The following is a 16,102-nucleotide window of genomic DNA, read 5'->3' on the forward strand; positions in this document are numbered from 1 at the left end:
GGTTAAAATAACAGATTTACCACCCTGCCATATCCGTTTTTTTCCAATTTTACAGAATATATTCTGCGCTCCTTGTTAGTAATTTTTTTACATTGTACATTTAATTACCTATTAGCTTTATTCCTGTTTGTCAGCAATATTTAATTGATTTCAAATATTTTAAAGCAGAAAATATTCTCTCACCTATCTATAGCATATCCTTTTCATGGTTAATTATATAGCTTTAAAATATTTTAAAAGAGTATGTGTTTAGCCTTGGTGTTTTTGTTTTTTTGGGTTTTTTTTACCACACCACTTTCCTGAGTCTGCCAGGTGTTCATAGAATCATAGAATATCAGGGTTGGAAGGGACCTCAGGAGGTCATCTAGTCCAACCCCCTGCTCAAAGCAGGACCAATCCCCAATTAAATCATCCCAGCCAGGGCTTTGTCAAGCCTGACCTTAAAAACTTCTAAGAAAGGAGATTCTACCATCTCCCTAGGTAACGCATTCCAGTGTTTCACCACCCTCCTAGTGAAAAAAGTTTTTCCTAATATCCAACCTAAACCTCCCCCACTGCAACTTGAGACCATTACTCCTTGTCCTGTCCTCTTCTACCACTGAGAATAGTCTAGAACCATCCTCTCTGGAACCACCTCTCAGGTAGTTGAAAGCAGCTATCAAATCCCCCCTCATTCTTCTCTTCTGCAGACTAAACTATCCCAGTTCCCTCAGCCTCTCCTCATAAGTCATGTGTTCCAGACCCCTAATCATTTTTGTTGCCCTTCACTGGACTCTCTCCAATTTATCCACATCCTTCTTGTAGTGTGGGGCCCAAAACTGGACACAGTACTCCAGATGAGGCCTCACCAATGTCGAATAGAGGGGGACGATCACGTCCCTCGATCTGCTCGCTATGCCCCTACTTATACATCCCAAAATGCCATTGGACTTCTTGGCAACAAGGGCACACTGCTGACTCATATCCAGCTTCTCCTCCACTGTCACCCCTAGGTCCTTTTCCACAGAACTGCTGCCTAGCCATTCGGTCCCTAGTCTGTAGCGGTGCATCGGGTTCTTCCGTCCTAAGTGCAGGACCCTGCACTTATCCTTATTGAACCTCATCAGATTTCTTTTGGCCCAATCCTCCAATTTGTCTAGGTCCCTCTGTATCCTATCCCTGCCCTCCAGCGTATCTACCACTCCTCCTAGTTTAGTATCATCCGCAAATTTGCTGAGAGCGCAATCCACACCATCCTCCAGATCATTTATGAAGATATTGAACAAAACCGGCCCCAGGACCGACCCCTGGGGCACTCCACTTGACACCGGCTGCCAACTAGACATGGAGCCATTGATCACTACCCGTTGAGCCCAACAATCTAGCCAACTTTCTACCCACCTTATAGTGCATTCATCCAGCCCATACTTCTTTAACTTGCTGACAAGAATATTGTGGGAGACCGTGTCAAACGCTTTGCTAAAGTCAAGAAACAATACATCCACTGCTTTCCCTTCATCCACAGAACCAGTAATCTCATCATAGAAGGCGATTAGATTAGTCAGGCATGACCTTCCCTTGATGAATCCATGCTGACTGTTCCTGATCACTTTCCTCTCATGTAAGTGCTTCAGGATTGATTCTTTGAGGACCTGCTCCATGATTTTTCCGGGGAATGAGGTGAGGCTGACTGGGCTGTAGTTCCCAGGATCCTCCTTCTTCCCTTTTTTAAAGATTGGCACTACATTAGCCTTTTTCCAGTCATCCAGGACTTCCCCTGTTCGCCACGTTGCAAGAATTGTTAATGGCATAGGCGACTGGTAACTGCTGATGGTAAGGAGACACAATTTAAAGGTTATGGTGGTATACAGCAGGGTTCAGGGCAGGTACTCGAGAGAAAATGTGTTAATAACTGTATCTATAAATATGTCCAGATGCTTGTTTGGTTGTTTTTTTTTTAAACAAACTGTTGAAATGAAAATTAAATTGTTCTTGTTTATATATCTTGTTAAATAGTAAAGGTTTTATATTTTGAAAAAGTGCCACTCTATAGTTGTGTCCACATTTACAATGGTGATTTCACAGTGGTAACAAATTGAGACAGGGCATCAGTCATCCATAAAGGCTTGCTATCTCTGAACTTTCTCATGCTGTGCTCTGGGGTTGATGCCATGTCACGTTTGTAGCAAATTCTGACAGAGGTACCCCCAGTCACACTTTGCTACCCCAGACCAGAAGAGGGGGAAGTTGAGAGGAGAAACTGGAGGCACACAAGGTGATGTGACTTGCCTAAGGTTACACAGCAATTCAGTGGAAATCCTAGCTCTCAGTTCTCTGTACTTTACTGCAGAATCCCAATTTATAAACTTTCTGGATTCCCCTTTTAAATTCTCCAAAGGCCTGATGAGTTTAATCTGTCTACTATACTCCCCTGCTGAATTTCCAGAAGCAGCAGCTATTAACTGGCAGGTTCATTGACTGAAACGCTCATCCTTCCAAATGTTATCTTGTGTGCATTTGGTTTTGTGCTGAGTGAGAGAAGCCAGATGAAAGTAGGGAGTGTGACTGGACTGGGCATGTGCAGAGCTGAGCCAAAAGCTCTGGGAAGGATAGAGATCTGTGTGATACTGGTTTATGTCACCTCCTGTCAGTTGCAGTATTCAGCATCAATTATCTTCCCTAATGTAAATGGTTTGTTTATTTTGCTAGGCTGCTTCCCTGACTCCTTTGTTTGTTCGCAGACAAAGCCTGAACCTTTAAAGAGCTATTCACCTCACCAAAAACACCATGTTGTTTTTTTCAATAGAACTCTTTGCGTCCCTACTAAAGTTTATCTGAGTTTGAAATCCTCAGTAGCAACAGTTATAATCACCCTATATCGTGTTTTATAGTGATCATGAGCACTTTACCAACTGCAGGCTCAGTAGTGGCTCTAAAGCAATAGTGTGTAGGAGAAGAAGGTGGTACATCTTCAAGAATGGTGGTAGGAGCGGTGTTTGTGCTGGTGGAAACCAGGAAAAGCTCTGGGGCCACTAGGAGCACTGAGGAGTGAAGGTTGGGGTTGCCCTCACCAGTACAGAATAGGTGTAGCAGCATACACTCCACACAACACATGGCTCCCTTGGGGTACTCAGTATAGCTGGCAGTTCCTTCTGCCCCGACCTGTTTGCCATCAGGCTATTTAGGCAGCAGCAACATTATGGCTGCCATATGCATGGGAGTGTTTGGGGGAGGAAAAAGACCACCACTAATGCCTCTGTGTGATGGCAGCCATATTTTGACCCTGTAATAAATAGATAGGAACTACTTCTGCCAGGAAAAAGTTCAGGTGAGCATAGATGGTCCTCAGTAAACAGAAATAGGAAACGCAAAAGTCTTCTCTCTCTTTTCTACCCAGCCCCCAGAGAATAAAATATACCTGCATGGAGACAAATCCACGTGGCTTATCTTTACCCTGCAGACTTCAAAATCTATTTCTGAACAAGCCCTTTCATCTCCAATGAGATATTAACCCAGGAGCTTGCTGGAATCTACACTCCCTTTGATCAGAAACCCTTCTCAGTCAAGGCAACAAGACAAGTGCATTGCTGCTTGTACCTGCCTGATGAGTTGATGAACTGTAATGATCAGAGATTGCACCAGCGTAGAAGTATATTGAAGGCAAACCATAAGGAAATTAAGAGTTTAAATTATCCTCCACATGTCCCACATACCACTACAATGAATCCAAGCAGGGTCGTTTGGAAGCTGAAGACTTTATGCTTCCTCCCCACACCATTGTCAAGTTTTAGCAAATTAGGACAAGTCAGCAAATAAGAACAACTATATGTATCAGTAAGTGCTACAGGGAACAATTTGCTACCTTTCGCTGCTCCAGGTCTCAAAGTCCTACAGATAGCAGTTTCACACACTTTATGAAAAAAACCTGCTATCTGTAGGAATTAGCTAGATCAGCTAGCAGTTTTTACAATCTATGAAATATGAGTAACTGCTACAGGTAGCACATTCGTACAGGGAGCAGTTTCCTATACTACACTGGCCCCACCAGGCTCCCACAGCCCTCGTCCATGTTGCCTCCACCCCCGTCCCCCACAGAAATCCCCCATCCCTGTGGGTTTCCCAGTTACTCTAATACCTAACAAAATTTTAAACATAAATACATTGTCTAATAACTACATTAATTAAAAGTGTTATGTAAGCCCAAGTATGTATGTATGGTGATGATAGTTAACTATAGTACAGTAGCACTTACAGTATGGCAACACAAACAGTAGAAGCCAATCTCCCAGCTTGGTTTGGGTGACTGCTCTGAAAACAGCTGTATAGACAGCACCTTGAAATTACAGTTCAGGCTGGAGCTCAGGCTCTAAAGCCAAGGGATGGGGGTAGGCTCTTTAGAACGCTAGTGAGAGCCCTGCTAGCCCGAATACGTCAACACAGGCTGGGAGGCTCACTTCCATGGGCTGTGTAGACATACCTTTTGAGGCCCCAACCAGTATAGAGGTCCCATTGTGTTAGGCAGTGTTAAGAGCTGCATGTAGGGTTGCCAACTTTCAAATCACACAAAACCGAACACCCTTGCCCTGCCCCCCTGCAGCATCCCTGCCCTGCCCCTTCTCACTCCATCCCCCCTCCCTCTGTCACTCACTCTCCCTGACTCTCACTCACTCATTTTCACTGGGCCGTGGCAGGGGGTGGGGGTGGGGGAGGGGATACTGGCTCTGTGATAGGGCTGGGAATGAGGGATTTAGGGTGCAGGAGGGGGCTTCAGGCTGGGGCAGGGTGTTGGTGTGGGGGTGGGGTTGAGGGCTCTGGCTGGGTGTTTGGGCTCTGGAGTGGGGCCGGAGATGAGGGGTTTGGAGTGCAGCAGGGGTTTCAAAGCTGAGGTAGGGGATTGGGGCATGGGAGGCAGTTCAGGGTGTCGGCTCCAGGAGGGAGTTTGGCTGTGGGATGAGGCTCAAAACTGGGATGGAGGGTGGGGTACAGAAGGAGGTTCAGGCTCCAGGAGGGGGCTCAGGGCTGGGGCGCGGGCCGAGGGACGTACTGTCTGCTGCTTCCTGCAGCTCCCATTGGCCTGGAGCAGCAAACCGCGGCCACTGGGAACCATGATCGGCCAAACCTGCGGACGTGGCAGGTAAACAAACCGGCCCAGCCCACCAGGGGCTTTCCCTGCACAAGCGGCGGAGCAAGTTTGGGAACCACTGAACTAACTAATTACATTTATACAGATACTCTTTTATATAGCACTCCTGTGACAGCCACCATACAAGCTAGAACTGTGCGGAGAAAGGTAATTCCATTTAACAGAAGATTTTGATATTTTGACATTTGGTTTTGCTCTGATTTGGAACAAAATCCCCAAATTTCAAAAAATTCTTCATGAAAGGGAATGAAGCCCCAGGTCTGGGCCCATCCACCTGGCAAGATGCTTCAGAGCCATGGACACTGGTAGCCCAGGCTAGTGAGGCGCACAGGCCTGGGAGTTTGGGGGCCATTGTTCCCAGGGCTCCCAGGACCCGATTCCCCCTCTTGATGAGCTGAAGATGAGTCAGGAGACTACAAGTCACAGCTGAACAGGGAGCTTCTGAGCTTGGGAGCCATAGCTCCCAGGGTTTCAAGTCTTTCAACGATCTGTCAGCCCACTGATCAGGCTACTGTGGAGCTGGGCAGGTAAGCTGGCAGGAAACCAGACATGTTTTAAAACCTGCCTGGCAGGAAGGGTTTCATCATAAACCTTGCCTAGTTTCCATTACAACTTTGTCAAAATCAAAGTGACTCCATGAAATGTTTCATGGAATTCTCCAACAGACAAACACGCCACCTGAGAAATTCTGACCAGCTCTAGGACAAACTCAACAAAAGACTATCCCTGCCTTGAAGAATTTACCATCTGCATAGACAAATACCAAGGACAGAGGAGGGAACAGAAGCACAGAGAGATTAAGTAATTTGTTTAAGCTCACTTGAAAGGTCAGTGGCAGAACTGGTAATAGACTCCACTTGAACAGGTGCCCTGTTAATACACTGAAACACACTACCTCATTAATACTAATTAAAGCCTTCGAATATGGTTTTGTACTCTCCTGATCTAGGGTCCAGTCTTGCAGCTAGATCTGGTCAGAAAGTAGTTAAATAAATCTGAAATTGCTATAGCTGGGTTAGGTGGTAGAGCCCCAGAGCAGAACCAGGTAGCATTTCCCAAAGGACTAGAGACAGGCTTGCCTAAGTGCAGTTCAGGACTCTAGGACTACCCACCAACAGCAAACTATGAGTGGGGTTTAGAGGATGGAGCAAAGTGAAGTGATGTGGGAAAGGGACATTTGCCTTTTGGATATTCACTCTGGCAGGTGAAGAAATGAGTCAACGGTGTACTGCCAAAGTTGCTGTGTGGGTGTGTTTTCCTTATCAGTCATTTAGATATATTTTTGCTGTACTTTCCCAAGTTTATGCTGTGTTCCCTTTTTCCTTACTAAAGTATTCATTTTTTCATACAGACTCAGTGCTTGTGAGAGAAGAAGTTTTGCTTATTTTCAGGTTTCTGGGTGTGGACCCAAATCAGTTTCTTAGTTATAAGACAGGTTTCAGAGTAATAGCCGTGTTAGTCTGTATTCGCAAAAAGAAAAGGAGTACTTGTGGCACCTTAGAGACTAACCAATTTATCTGAGCATAAGCTTTTGTGAGCTACAGCTCACTTCATCGGATGCATACTGTGGAAAATACAGAAGATGTTTTATACACACAAACCATGAAAAAATGGGTGTTTATCACTACAAAAGGTTTTCTCTCTCCGCACCCCACTCTCCTGCTGGTAATAGCTTATCTAAAGTGATCACTCTCCTTACAATGTGTATGATAATCAAGGTGGGCCATTTCCAGCACAAATCCAGGGTTTAACAAGAACGTCTGAGGGGAAATAGGTTACCTAGCATAATGACTTAGCCACTCCCAGTCTCTATTCAAGCCTAAGTTAATTGTATCCAATTTGCAAATGAATTCCAATTAAACAGTCTCTCGCTGGAGTCTGGTTTTGAAGTTTTTCTGTTGTAATATCACAACTTTCATGTCTGTAATTGTGTGACCAGAGAGATTGAAGTGTTCTCCGACTGGTTTATGAATGTTATAATTCTTGACATCTGATTTGTGTCCATTTATTCTTTTATGTAGAGACTGTCCAGTTTGACCAATGTAGATGGCAGAGGGGCATTGCTGGCACATGATGGCATATATCACATTGGTAGATGTGCAGGTGAACGAGCCTCTGATAGTGTGGCTGATGTTATTAGGCCCTGTGATGGTGTCCCCTGAATAGATATGTGGGCACAGTTGGCAACGGGCTTTGTTGCAAGGATAGGTTCCTGGGTTAGTGATTCTGTTGTGTGGTATGTGGTTGCTGGTGAGTATTCACTTCAGGTTGGGGGGCTGTCTGTAGGCAAGGACTGGTCTGTCTCCCAAGATTTGTGAGAGTGTTGGATCATCCTTCAGTATAGGTTGTAGATCCTTGATAATGCGTTGGAGGGGTTTTAGCCATCATCTTCAGCCCCCAACTAAAACCCCTCCAAAGCATTATCAAGGATCTACAACCTATCCTGAAGGATGACCCAACACTCTCACAAATTTGGGAGACAGACCAGTACCCCAAATCCTGTCAGGAAACAGCCTGCCGCAGAGCCAGTCTCTGGCAACCTATTGAGCGCAGCTGGCCTGTCGTAGTCTGCCTAATTGGTTACACCACTTGATTAGTTGAAAGAATCAGCAGATCAGCTCTTAAGCCCAGTGGCAGCACCAATTCAGTGGCTATTCAAAATATTTGCTCTTGGCTCCTACAGCTTTGTGCCTATTCCCAGCCTTGCAGCCGGTTTTGCCCCGCCTTGCCTCATTCCATGTAACCTGGTTCTGACCCTTGGCTTTGATTCCTGGCTAGTGGGTCCTGCTTTAACCTCTAGGCATGACTGCCAATGCCCCAGTCTCTAACCAATCATTTCTTCAAATCTGAATCCTATTGAATGTAAGTTAAATGAATAGTCCAGTCCAGCAGAGAACAGTCTACAATTGCTGGCTGGCAGAAGAAGCTCACCGTGGGTTCAGCAGCTGTGGATACTGCTTTGTATGCGGAGAAGGAAGTATCCTCTTTAAGAGTTGCAAAATGCTATGTTAGATATTCCATGGCTGCCTCTTTCACAGGAGTGGACTCTGGGGTTTTTTTCCAGAGCTTTTGGGAAGAGGTTGGGAATTAAGAATATAGTAAATGAGTCACACAACAGGAGAGGGTTCTTCCCTTGAGGCCAGTTTGTCAGTAAAACCTCTTAAAGTATTATTTGCCGAAAGGGGTCTCCCTCTGAGAAGCTGCTTCATTCTGAGGACAGGCAAGAAGATGAAGAAGAGGGGCCAAGCATCTCCCACTCCTTCTGCCTAGTTTCAGGAAGGAGAACCCACAAATAGGAATCCAGCAGTGAATTGGGTTGAGTGGGAGAAGAGTAGCCCAAGCAGCAGAATGGTCATGAATGAAAGTCCTCTTTCTTGCCCAGCCATCAGAATGCTTCACATCCCTCTGTAAGGCAGATGCTTCTCTCCCCTTTTCTTTCACTCCTCAAATCTTGCATCATACACTCACAGTCTGCCAAATCGCCTTTTTACAAAGTTTTACCTAACTCAAGCAGAAGCTGGCTATGGAGTCAATCTGCCTTTCCACTAAAGCAGTGGTTCCCAAACTTGTTGCATCACTTGTGCAGGGAAAGCCCCTGGCGGGCTGGGCCGGTTTGTTTACCTGCCGCGTCCGCAGGTTTGGTAATCGCGGCTCCCAGTGGCTGCGGTTCGCTGATCCAGGCCAATGGGAGCTGTTGGAAGCAGTGCGGGCTGAGGGACGTACTGGCCGACTCTTCCTGCAGCTCCCATTGGCCTGGAGCAGCGAACTGTGGCCACTGGGAGCCGCGATCGGCCGAACCTGCGGACGCGGCAGGTAAACAAACCAGCCCAGCCTGCCAGGGGCTTTCCCTGCACAAGCAGCAGAACAACTTTGGGAACCACTGCACTAGAGGCTGAACTTAAGGGTCACACAGACTCCTAAGCTGAAACAGCTTGCATGGCCTGGACAGCCACAGCAGGATGTAGTGCATGGATGAATCTACAATCAGGAACTGTAAAGCTCAAAAGCTAGAGAACTCATTTGTATAACTTTTTTTCTCACCTCATCTCCACAACTGAGCAAAGGTTTTAAGTTTATTTTAGTCTTACACCACTGGCTCCTATTTACCATACTAGTTAGCCTCTTAGAAGCCCACAGGCATGGCCATATGTGACCTGGGAAGGGTGTAGATCTGTTTTCTGGGACTGGGGTGTAAATAACTGAGGAACTGACAACAGCCATTATGCTTAACCTTTGATCTGTTTCTCTTTTGCCATTTCCTGTTCCCTCCTGTACAAGTGATGAAGGAGCTACAAAAAAGAACATAGTTTGGCCCAAAATAGACATTGTTAGCTCAGCACTTGAGTTAATCATATGTTTTTATTTGAAATCAGAGGCAGTAGGAGCCCCCCACAACATTCCACCAGTGCTGGCCTAGAGAACCATGTCTTGTGGTGACCAAGCATTTCAATTCTCATTCCATTTCATTGTTGTGAGGCTGACACCTGTCCACTGGAATCTGGACTGAAACTACAATGTATTTAACACAGGTCATTGAATTGCCATCAACAGGTAAGTACTATGGGCCTGAGAAGCGAAATTAAAATTTGGCTCATGGCTTTGTTGAAATGAGCCAAAGGAGAGCGGATAGCTGAAGGGGCAAGAGGAAACATGAAATAAATAGCTCAGGGAGGGCAAGAGATAGAAGAGATGTGGATTAAGGGGTAGGAATGGAAAACTTGTCTTATGAAAGGAGACTCAAGGAGCTTGGCTTGTTTAGCCTAACTAAAAGAAGGTTGACGGGAGAGATGATTGCTCTCTATAAATATATCAGAGGGATAAATACCAGCGAGGGAAAGGAATTATTTAAGCTCAGTACCAATGTACACAGGAACAAATGGTTATAAACTGGCCACCAGGAACTTTAGACTTGAAATTAGATGAAGGTTTCTAACCATCAGAGGAGTGAAGTTTTGGAATAGCCTTCCAAGGGAAGCAGTGGGGGCAAAGATCTATCTGGCTTTAAGATTATCCTCAATAAGTTTATGGAGGAGATGGTATGATGGGATAACATGGTTTTGGTAATTAAATATTCATGGTAAATAGGCCTAATGGCCTGTGATGGGATATTAGATAGGGTGGGATCTGAGTTACCCAGGAAAAAATTTTCTGTAGTATCTGGCTGGTGAATCTTGCCCATATGCTCAGGGTTTAGCTGATCGCCATATTTGGGATCGGGAAGGAATTTTGCTCCAGGGCAGATTGGAAGAGGCCCTGGAGGTTTTTCGCCTTCCTCTGTAGCATGGGACATGAGTCACTTGCTGGAGGATTCTCTGCTACTTGAAGTCTTTAAACCACGATTTGAGGACTTCAATAGCTCAGACATGGGTGAGAGGTTTTTTGCAGGAGTGGGTGGCTGAAATTCTGTGGCCTGCGTTGTGCAGGAGGTCAGACTAGATGATCATAATGGTCCCTTCTGACCTTAGTATCTATGTATCATCTTAGAGACATAGACCCCACCATTTGAAAACTAGGGTAAACAGAGAGGGATCAGAGCTAGATAGGAGAGGGAAAGGAAAAATACTACTACCAGATATTGAGAAATTGTTTTTTCAAAAAAAATGGCAATGTCCTGCTCAGATAGGTGAGCTCACGATAAACAGAGGAATTTGTTAAAAATTTCAGCCTAAGAGTTTGTTTTTAGGCCTGTTTGCAGATGAGAGCTAATGTTCATATCAGGAAAGTAGGGAAATTCAATCCTAATTATAGGAACACACAGAGTGAACTATCATGTAGCATATCATGAAGGACTCCTGCTTTGAGGATATATTATACTTGCAACTGCTCTGATGTATTTTATTGTAGGTTCTATTGCCATGATGAAATACATCCCTGGAGTGATGGCATTTGGTATTATACTTCATCAGAGCAGCAGCTTTTAGTGTTATACAGTGCATCATTCATGTGACAGCCGTGTGGTGATGCATAATAAATCACTATCCTAATCCCATTCTGACCAAACGTATGTAGTATTCACTGATTAATAATAATGTAATGATTGTTAGTTTTGTATAGTAAATAGGCATAATACCTGCGCTTCTGGCTCTAACCAGCAGTGTGGCTTCTCTAAATAGTACCACCAGGGCTTCTGTCATGCAGAGACTTGTCTGGTAAAGGAAATAATTCACATACTGGATGGAGTCTAAATATACTGATTATCATAATCTACTCTAGGTGTGACAGAGGTTAGGTGACAAATAAAACCTTAACATAAACTAGTCAATTACACTATCAGCAGGATTGTAAATTATGTAAGTACAAATGTTCCATTAGTCCAAATACATATATCTACAAGTAAAATCACCTTTAAGCAAACAGACAAACAAAAACCAACCATTAATGACATCCCCAAAGTGCCTTCTGTTCTGTGTCAGTGTTTCTGCTTCTCTGTTGCTATTCTAAATCTCTATTATCTCATTTAATACAAAGTATTTCCCCTTGGTTCACTTCTTGTTTGCTACTTCAAACTCATTTTAAACTTCAGTCATCTTTTAAATTAATCAAAATGAACAGAATCCTCCAGTTGCTCACAGCTCAGGACCTCCAGCCCTAATCTTGGCTGTCATCCTCATTATATTTAATTAATACATCTAGACTTTCTTTTAATTTGTTATCTTGTTCTGCCCATTATTCTTCAGTGCATGTACCAAATGGCTTAGCTTTGTGTGAGGCTTGCTCCCACCCTGAAGATGACCACTGAACTCAGCAACAAAGGGTATAACTAGACCTGATCAAAATGTCTGCTGGAGGTGGACCCAGTTTGTACCCAGAGTTGTGAATCTCAGCAATGGAAGGGAGCAGGGGTGCAGGTGCTGAAGCCACTCACAACTTCCACTCCATCAGGAGTCAGGAGTCAGCTGATAAAATTCACAGAGGAGGTAAGTCAGCAACAAACCAGACAGTGCAAAACCAACTGGGAGATGCACTGATTCAGAGAATTTCCTGGGAAGCCTCTGGCCAATGGGGCTGGCCATAAACTAAATTTGTCTTCCCTTTGTGGCGCTCCTACCACCATTTGCCCTCCCTCATGGAGGAATGCCTACTCCAGCTGAGCTATCCCCACGGATGCAATGGGAGACTTTTGCCCTTAAGTTCAGAGATGTAACTGAGGGAAGAATTTGGCCCTAACAGATTTACCTAAACCCCACTGATATGAATGGAAATACTGTCAGTGGGCTTTATGTCAGACTTAAATCTCTACATTTTATCATTATTTTGTGTATTCCACTATTGGAGTATAAAACTTTTATATTCAGAGTAGCATGTAATTTACAACTTCCCAAAGGAACATCACATGCCAGTTTCCCTGCTCTTGATTAGAGTCATCAACCAGTTCTCCCTCATATTTGCACATTCATGGAGATCTCAGAAAGACTTTTTTTTTTTTTTACTGTATTTGGGAACTCACTGCTGAATGTCATACTAAATAATGCCTTACCTACCAAGTAAGAAGGGTAACTTTATCATATAACTCACACCTCATTGCTTATCTGTTGTTTTATAGCAGTGGTGCAGATTTGTGGTGTAAACACCATTATCAGTCTCTGTTTTCTGTTCCAAAGGCTATCCATGGATCTTTTTATTAACAATTTGCATGTTCAGCTTTAAAATTTGGTTTCTGGAAAAAGAAATTGTCAATCAAAGTTGGTGATTCCAATGTTTGTGGAAAGCAGACATACAAAGGGGTGGAAAGAAGCAGCTACACAGAGTGGAGGAAAGCAAATAAATTTAAAAGCTCAAACTAATATTAATGACATTTTTTACATAATATTAGTGGAATTTTTTGGATCTTCTTATTCAACTTTACTAACCTTTGGCTAATCCTGCTTTATTATGTATCATATTTGAAAGACTTCTTTAAACACCTTTTCCATGTATGAATATGAATTTGGCAAAATATGCCAACTTCAGTATTATCATAGAATCATAGTACTGGAAGGGACCTCGAGATGTCATCTAGTCCAGTCCCCTGCACCCATGGCAGGACTAAATATTATCTAGTCCATCCCTGACAGGTGTTTGGCTAACTGTCTCTTATGTATATTTGTAACAGGCTTGTTTGCCTTTTGTGGCTGCATTAATGACATTTTTTTCCTTTCCTTTTTCAGGAAAGGAATAACCACATTTTTTCTGCCCAGTTAGTGAAAGAAGTTCAGTTTAAAACAGATTCCTTTAAGTGTTAATTCTGATTGTCAGTTTGAGCTGATAATAGCCATAGTGATGTAGAGATAGATACTGGATACCTAGTCCTATGGTTCATGTGGAAATATTGACTGACTGAGCTAAAGATGGAAGAGTCTGAAACCAGCTATTTCTCCAGTGGCTAATTTTTGCTTTCATGTATTTTAAGACTATAGTCACTGTGTGATTCTATTCCTATTCCATTTTAGCTACCACATTTTTCCAGACAATTATACTAATATACTGTACATCATGTTTAATGCATGATTGTTTACCCACTAAATATATGTGTGTTTTAGTGTGAATTTTCTCTATGGAACTTTTTTCCAGTTATTGTATTCATCTGTAGTTTTAATCCATAAACTTTTCAAAATGGCACATTTTATAATTTGTGCTTATAACTCTAATGCACCTTTTTGAAAATCTGCCCCTTGGGATCCATTAACTCAGACACTCTTTGAATAAAGCACTCCTGGTGTTTTCTATTTGTCACATTTCTGTAAATATATATGTGTGTGTAAAGAGTGTTGGGAAAAGAAATAAACAATCTGGATAGCATGACAGCAGACAGACCATTTTCAATTGAACATTTTTCTTTTGACTTTTAATTACTGTTGAATTTTTACACCACAAACAGAGGCAGAAAAAACAACATCTAATTTAATCTCAAAAGGGACATTCAATTGTTGTTAGTATTTAATTATTACCTGTATGTAATAATCAGTTATGCCAAAGTTGAGTCCTCATAGCACAAGAAACAGTCAGACTAAATGAAAGAATCATATATCTAGCCCTTGGCAACTCAATTTCAGCTGTATAAACCCTTTCCTTTCTCCTTGCCTGTAATGGACAGCTTTCCATTAAGGGAAAGTGGAAGCCAAAAAGAGGACAGGATCGTCTAAAAGAGGCCATTACAGTTTAATAGATGAGTGAATAGTATATTTTCCTAAGTACCTGTTGTTTTTTGAGTTGTTATATTAAGCCATGCTTAGTTCATCAAATTCAAAAATGTGTGTACTCCAACTCATCTGATGTTATATCAAATATATACATTCAACTTCATATAGCTTCAGTACCCCTTTTTAGGATACACAAAAGATGTTCTCTGTTTATTTTCTCCAGGTGAAATTCCTGTGAGAAGGCCAGCACATGGCCTATGATCTACTTAAATTACATCTAGTCCCTTAAAATATGATTCAAGTGGGGCATATCTCTTACAAATATCTAGTACTATTAACATTTGCACCACTGAAGGATGGATTGAAAGCTTACCTAGAGTGGCATCCTTTAGTTATAAAGAATCTAATCCGAATTGCTTTGAAGTCAGTGGAAAGTCTCCCATTGACCATGCTGGGCTCTGGATCAAGCCCCTAATACTGTTATGTTAAACACACAAGTATAGAAGTTGGAAGACCACAAACAAACAAGAAGTCATTAGAGCAACCTGAGTACACAAATCACTGTTACATAATTAGCGTTTTATTTCAACAGCAGACCCTAGCTTTTTCATACTAATGACTGAGTTTTCAATTTTCAAATTAATGTGTTTGATGAGTTACAGATTAACTAAACCAAAACAATAAAGCACAGTACAGCTAATACATCACAAAATATAGTTTAAAAAAACAGGAGTACTTCTGTTACCTTAGAGACTAACAAATTTACTTGAGCATAACCTTTCATGGGTTACAGCCCACTTCATTGGATGCATGCAGTGGAAAATGCAGTAGGAAGATATATATATATATACATACACACACCCAGAACATGAAAAAATGGGTGTTACCATGCACACTATAACTAGAGTGATCAGTTAAGGTGAGCTATTACCAGCAGGAGAGAAAAAACCCTTTTGTAGTGATAATCAAGATGGGCCATTTCCAGCAGTTGTCAAGAACATGTGAGGAACAGTAGGGGGGAAAAATAAACATGGGGACATAGTTTTACTTTATGTAATGACACATCCACTCCCCATCTTTATTCAAGCCTAATTTAATGGTGTCCAGTTTGCAAATTAATTCCAATTCAGCAGTCTCTTGTTGGAGTCTGTTTTTTGAAGTTTTTTTGTTGTAATATTGCCACTTTTAGGTTTGTAATCGAGTGACCAGAGAGATTGAAGTGTTCTCTGACTGGTTTTTGAATGTTATAATTCTTGACGTCTGATTTGTGTCCATTTATTCTTTTCCATAGAGATTGTCCAGTTTGGCCAATGTACATGGCAGAAGGGCATTGCTGGCACATGATGGCATATATCACATTGGTAGATGTGCAGATGAATGAGCCAACTGTGTCCACAAATCTATTCAGGGGACACTATCATAGGGCCTAATCACATCAGCCACACTATCAGCCAGCTTGTTCACCTGCACATCTACCAATATGATATATGCCATCATGTGCCAGCAATGCCCCTCTGCCATGTACATTGGCCAAACCAGAAAGTCTCTACGGAAAAGAATAAATGGACACAAATCAGACGTCAAGAATTATAACATTCAAAAACTAGTCGGAGAACACTTTGTAAAAGTAATGTAGTTTTGCTACTATGAGGTCTCACTCTTAAAGACACTGCTTTTAAGTCTTTGCCGAGAAGATGGGAGAGCCCTCCTATTTATTGTGAAAATTATGAAATATGCCAATTAGCAAATTTTAGTATGTAAGATTTTACTGGATTTTGTTTATTTTGTTCAGGACTGCTGAGCTATCCCTGCAGCCTTGTCGATTTGAGGTATCTCCCTTCCTGAGGGATAAGCTGCCCGT

General features: G+C 42.6%; 1 protein-coding gene across 4 annotated transcripts in view; it reads left to right on the plus strand.

The window, feature by feature from the left end:
* The window catches only part of MGAT4C (MGAT4 family member C), a 683,798-nt gene that overhangs the window by 535,431 nt on the left and 132,265 nt on the right, over positions 1-16,102 (plus strand). The window contains exon 5 of one of the 4 annotated variants that reach the window (XM_084637898.1): positions 11,800-12,039. The exons of the other annotated variants lie outside the window; for them this stretch is intronic. The gene's annotated coding sequence lies outside the window, so the exon portion shown is untranslated. The remainder of the gene's footprint in view (positions 1-11,799; positions 12,040-16,102) is intronic. 4 annotated transcript variants of the gene reach the window in all.

The sequence above is a fragment of the Lepidochelys olivacea genome, assembly GCF_965140295.1.
Source record: "Lepidochelys olivacea isolate rLepOli2 genome assembly, chromosome: 1".
NCBI lineage: Eukaryota > Metazoa > Chordata > Testudines > Cheloniidae > Lepidochelys > Lepidochelys olivacea.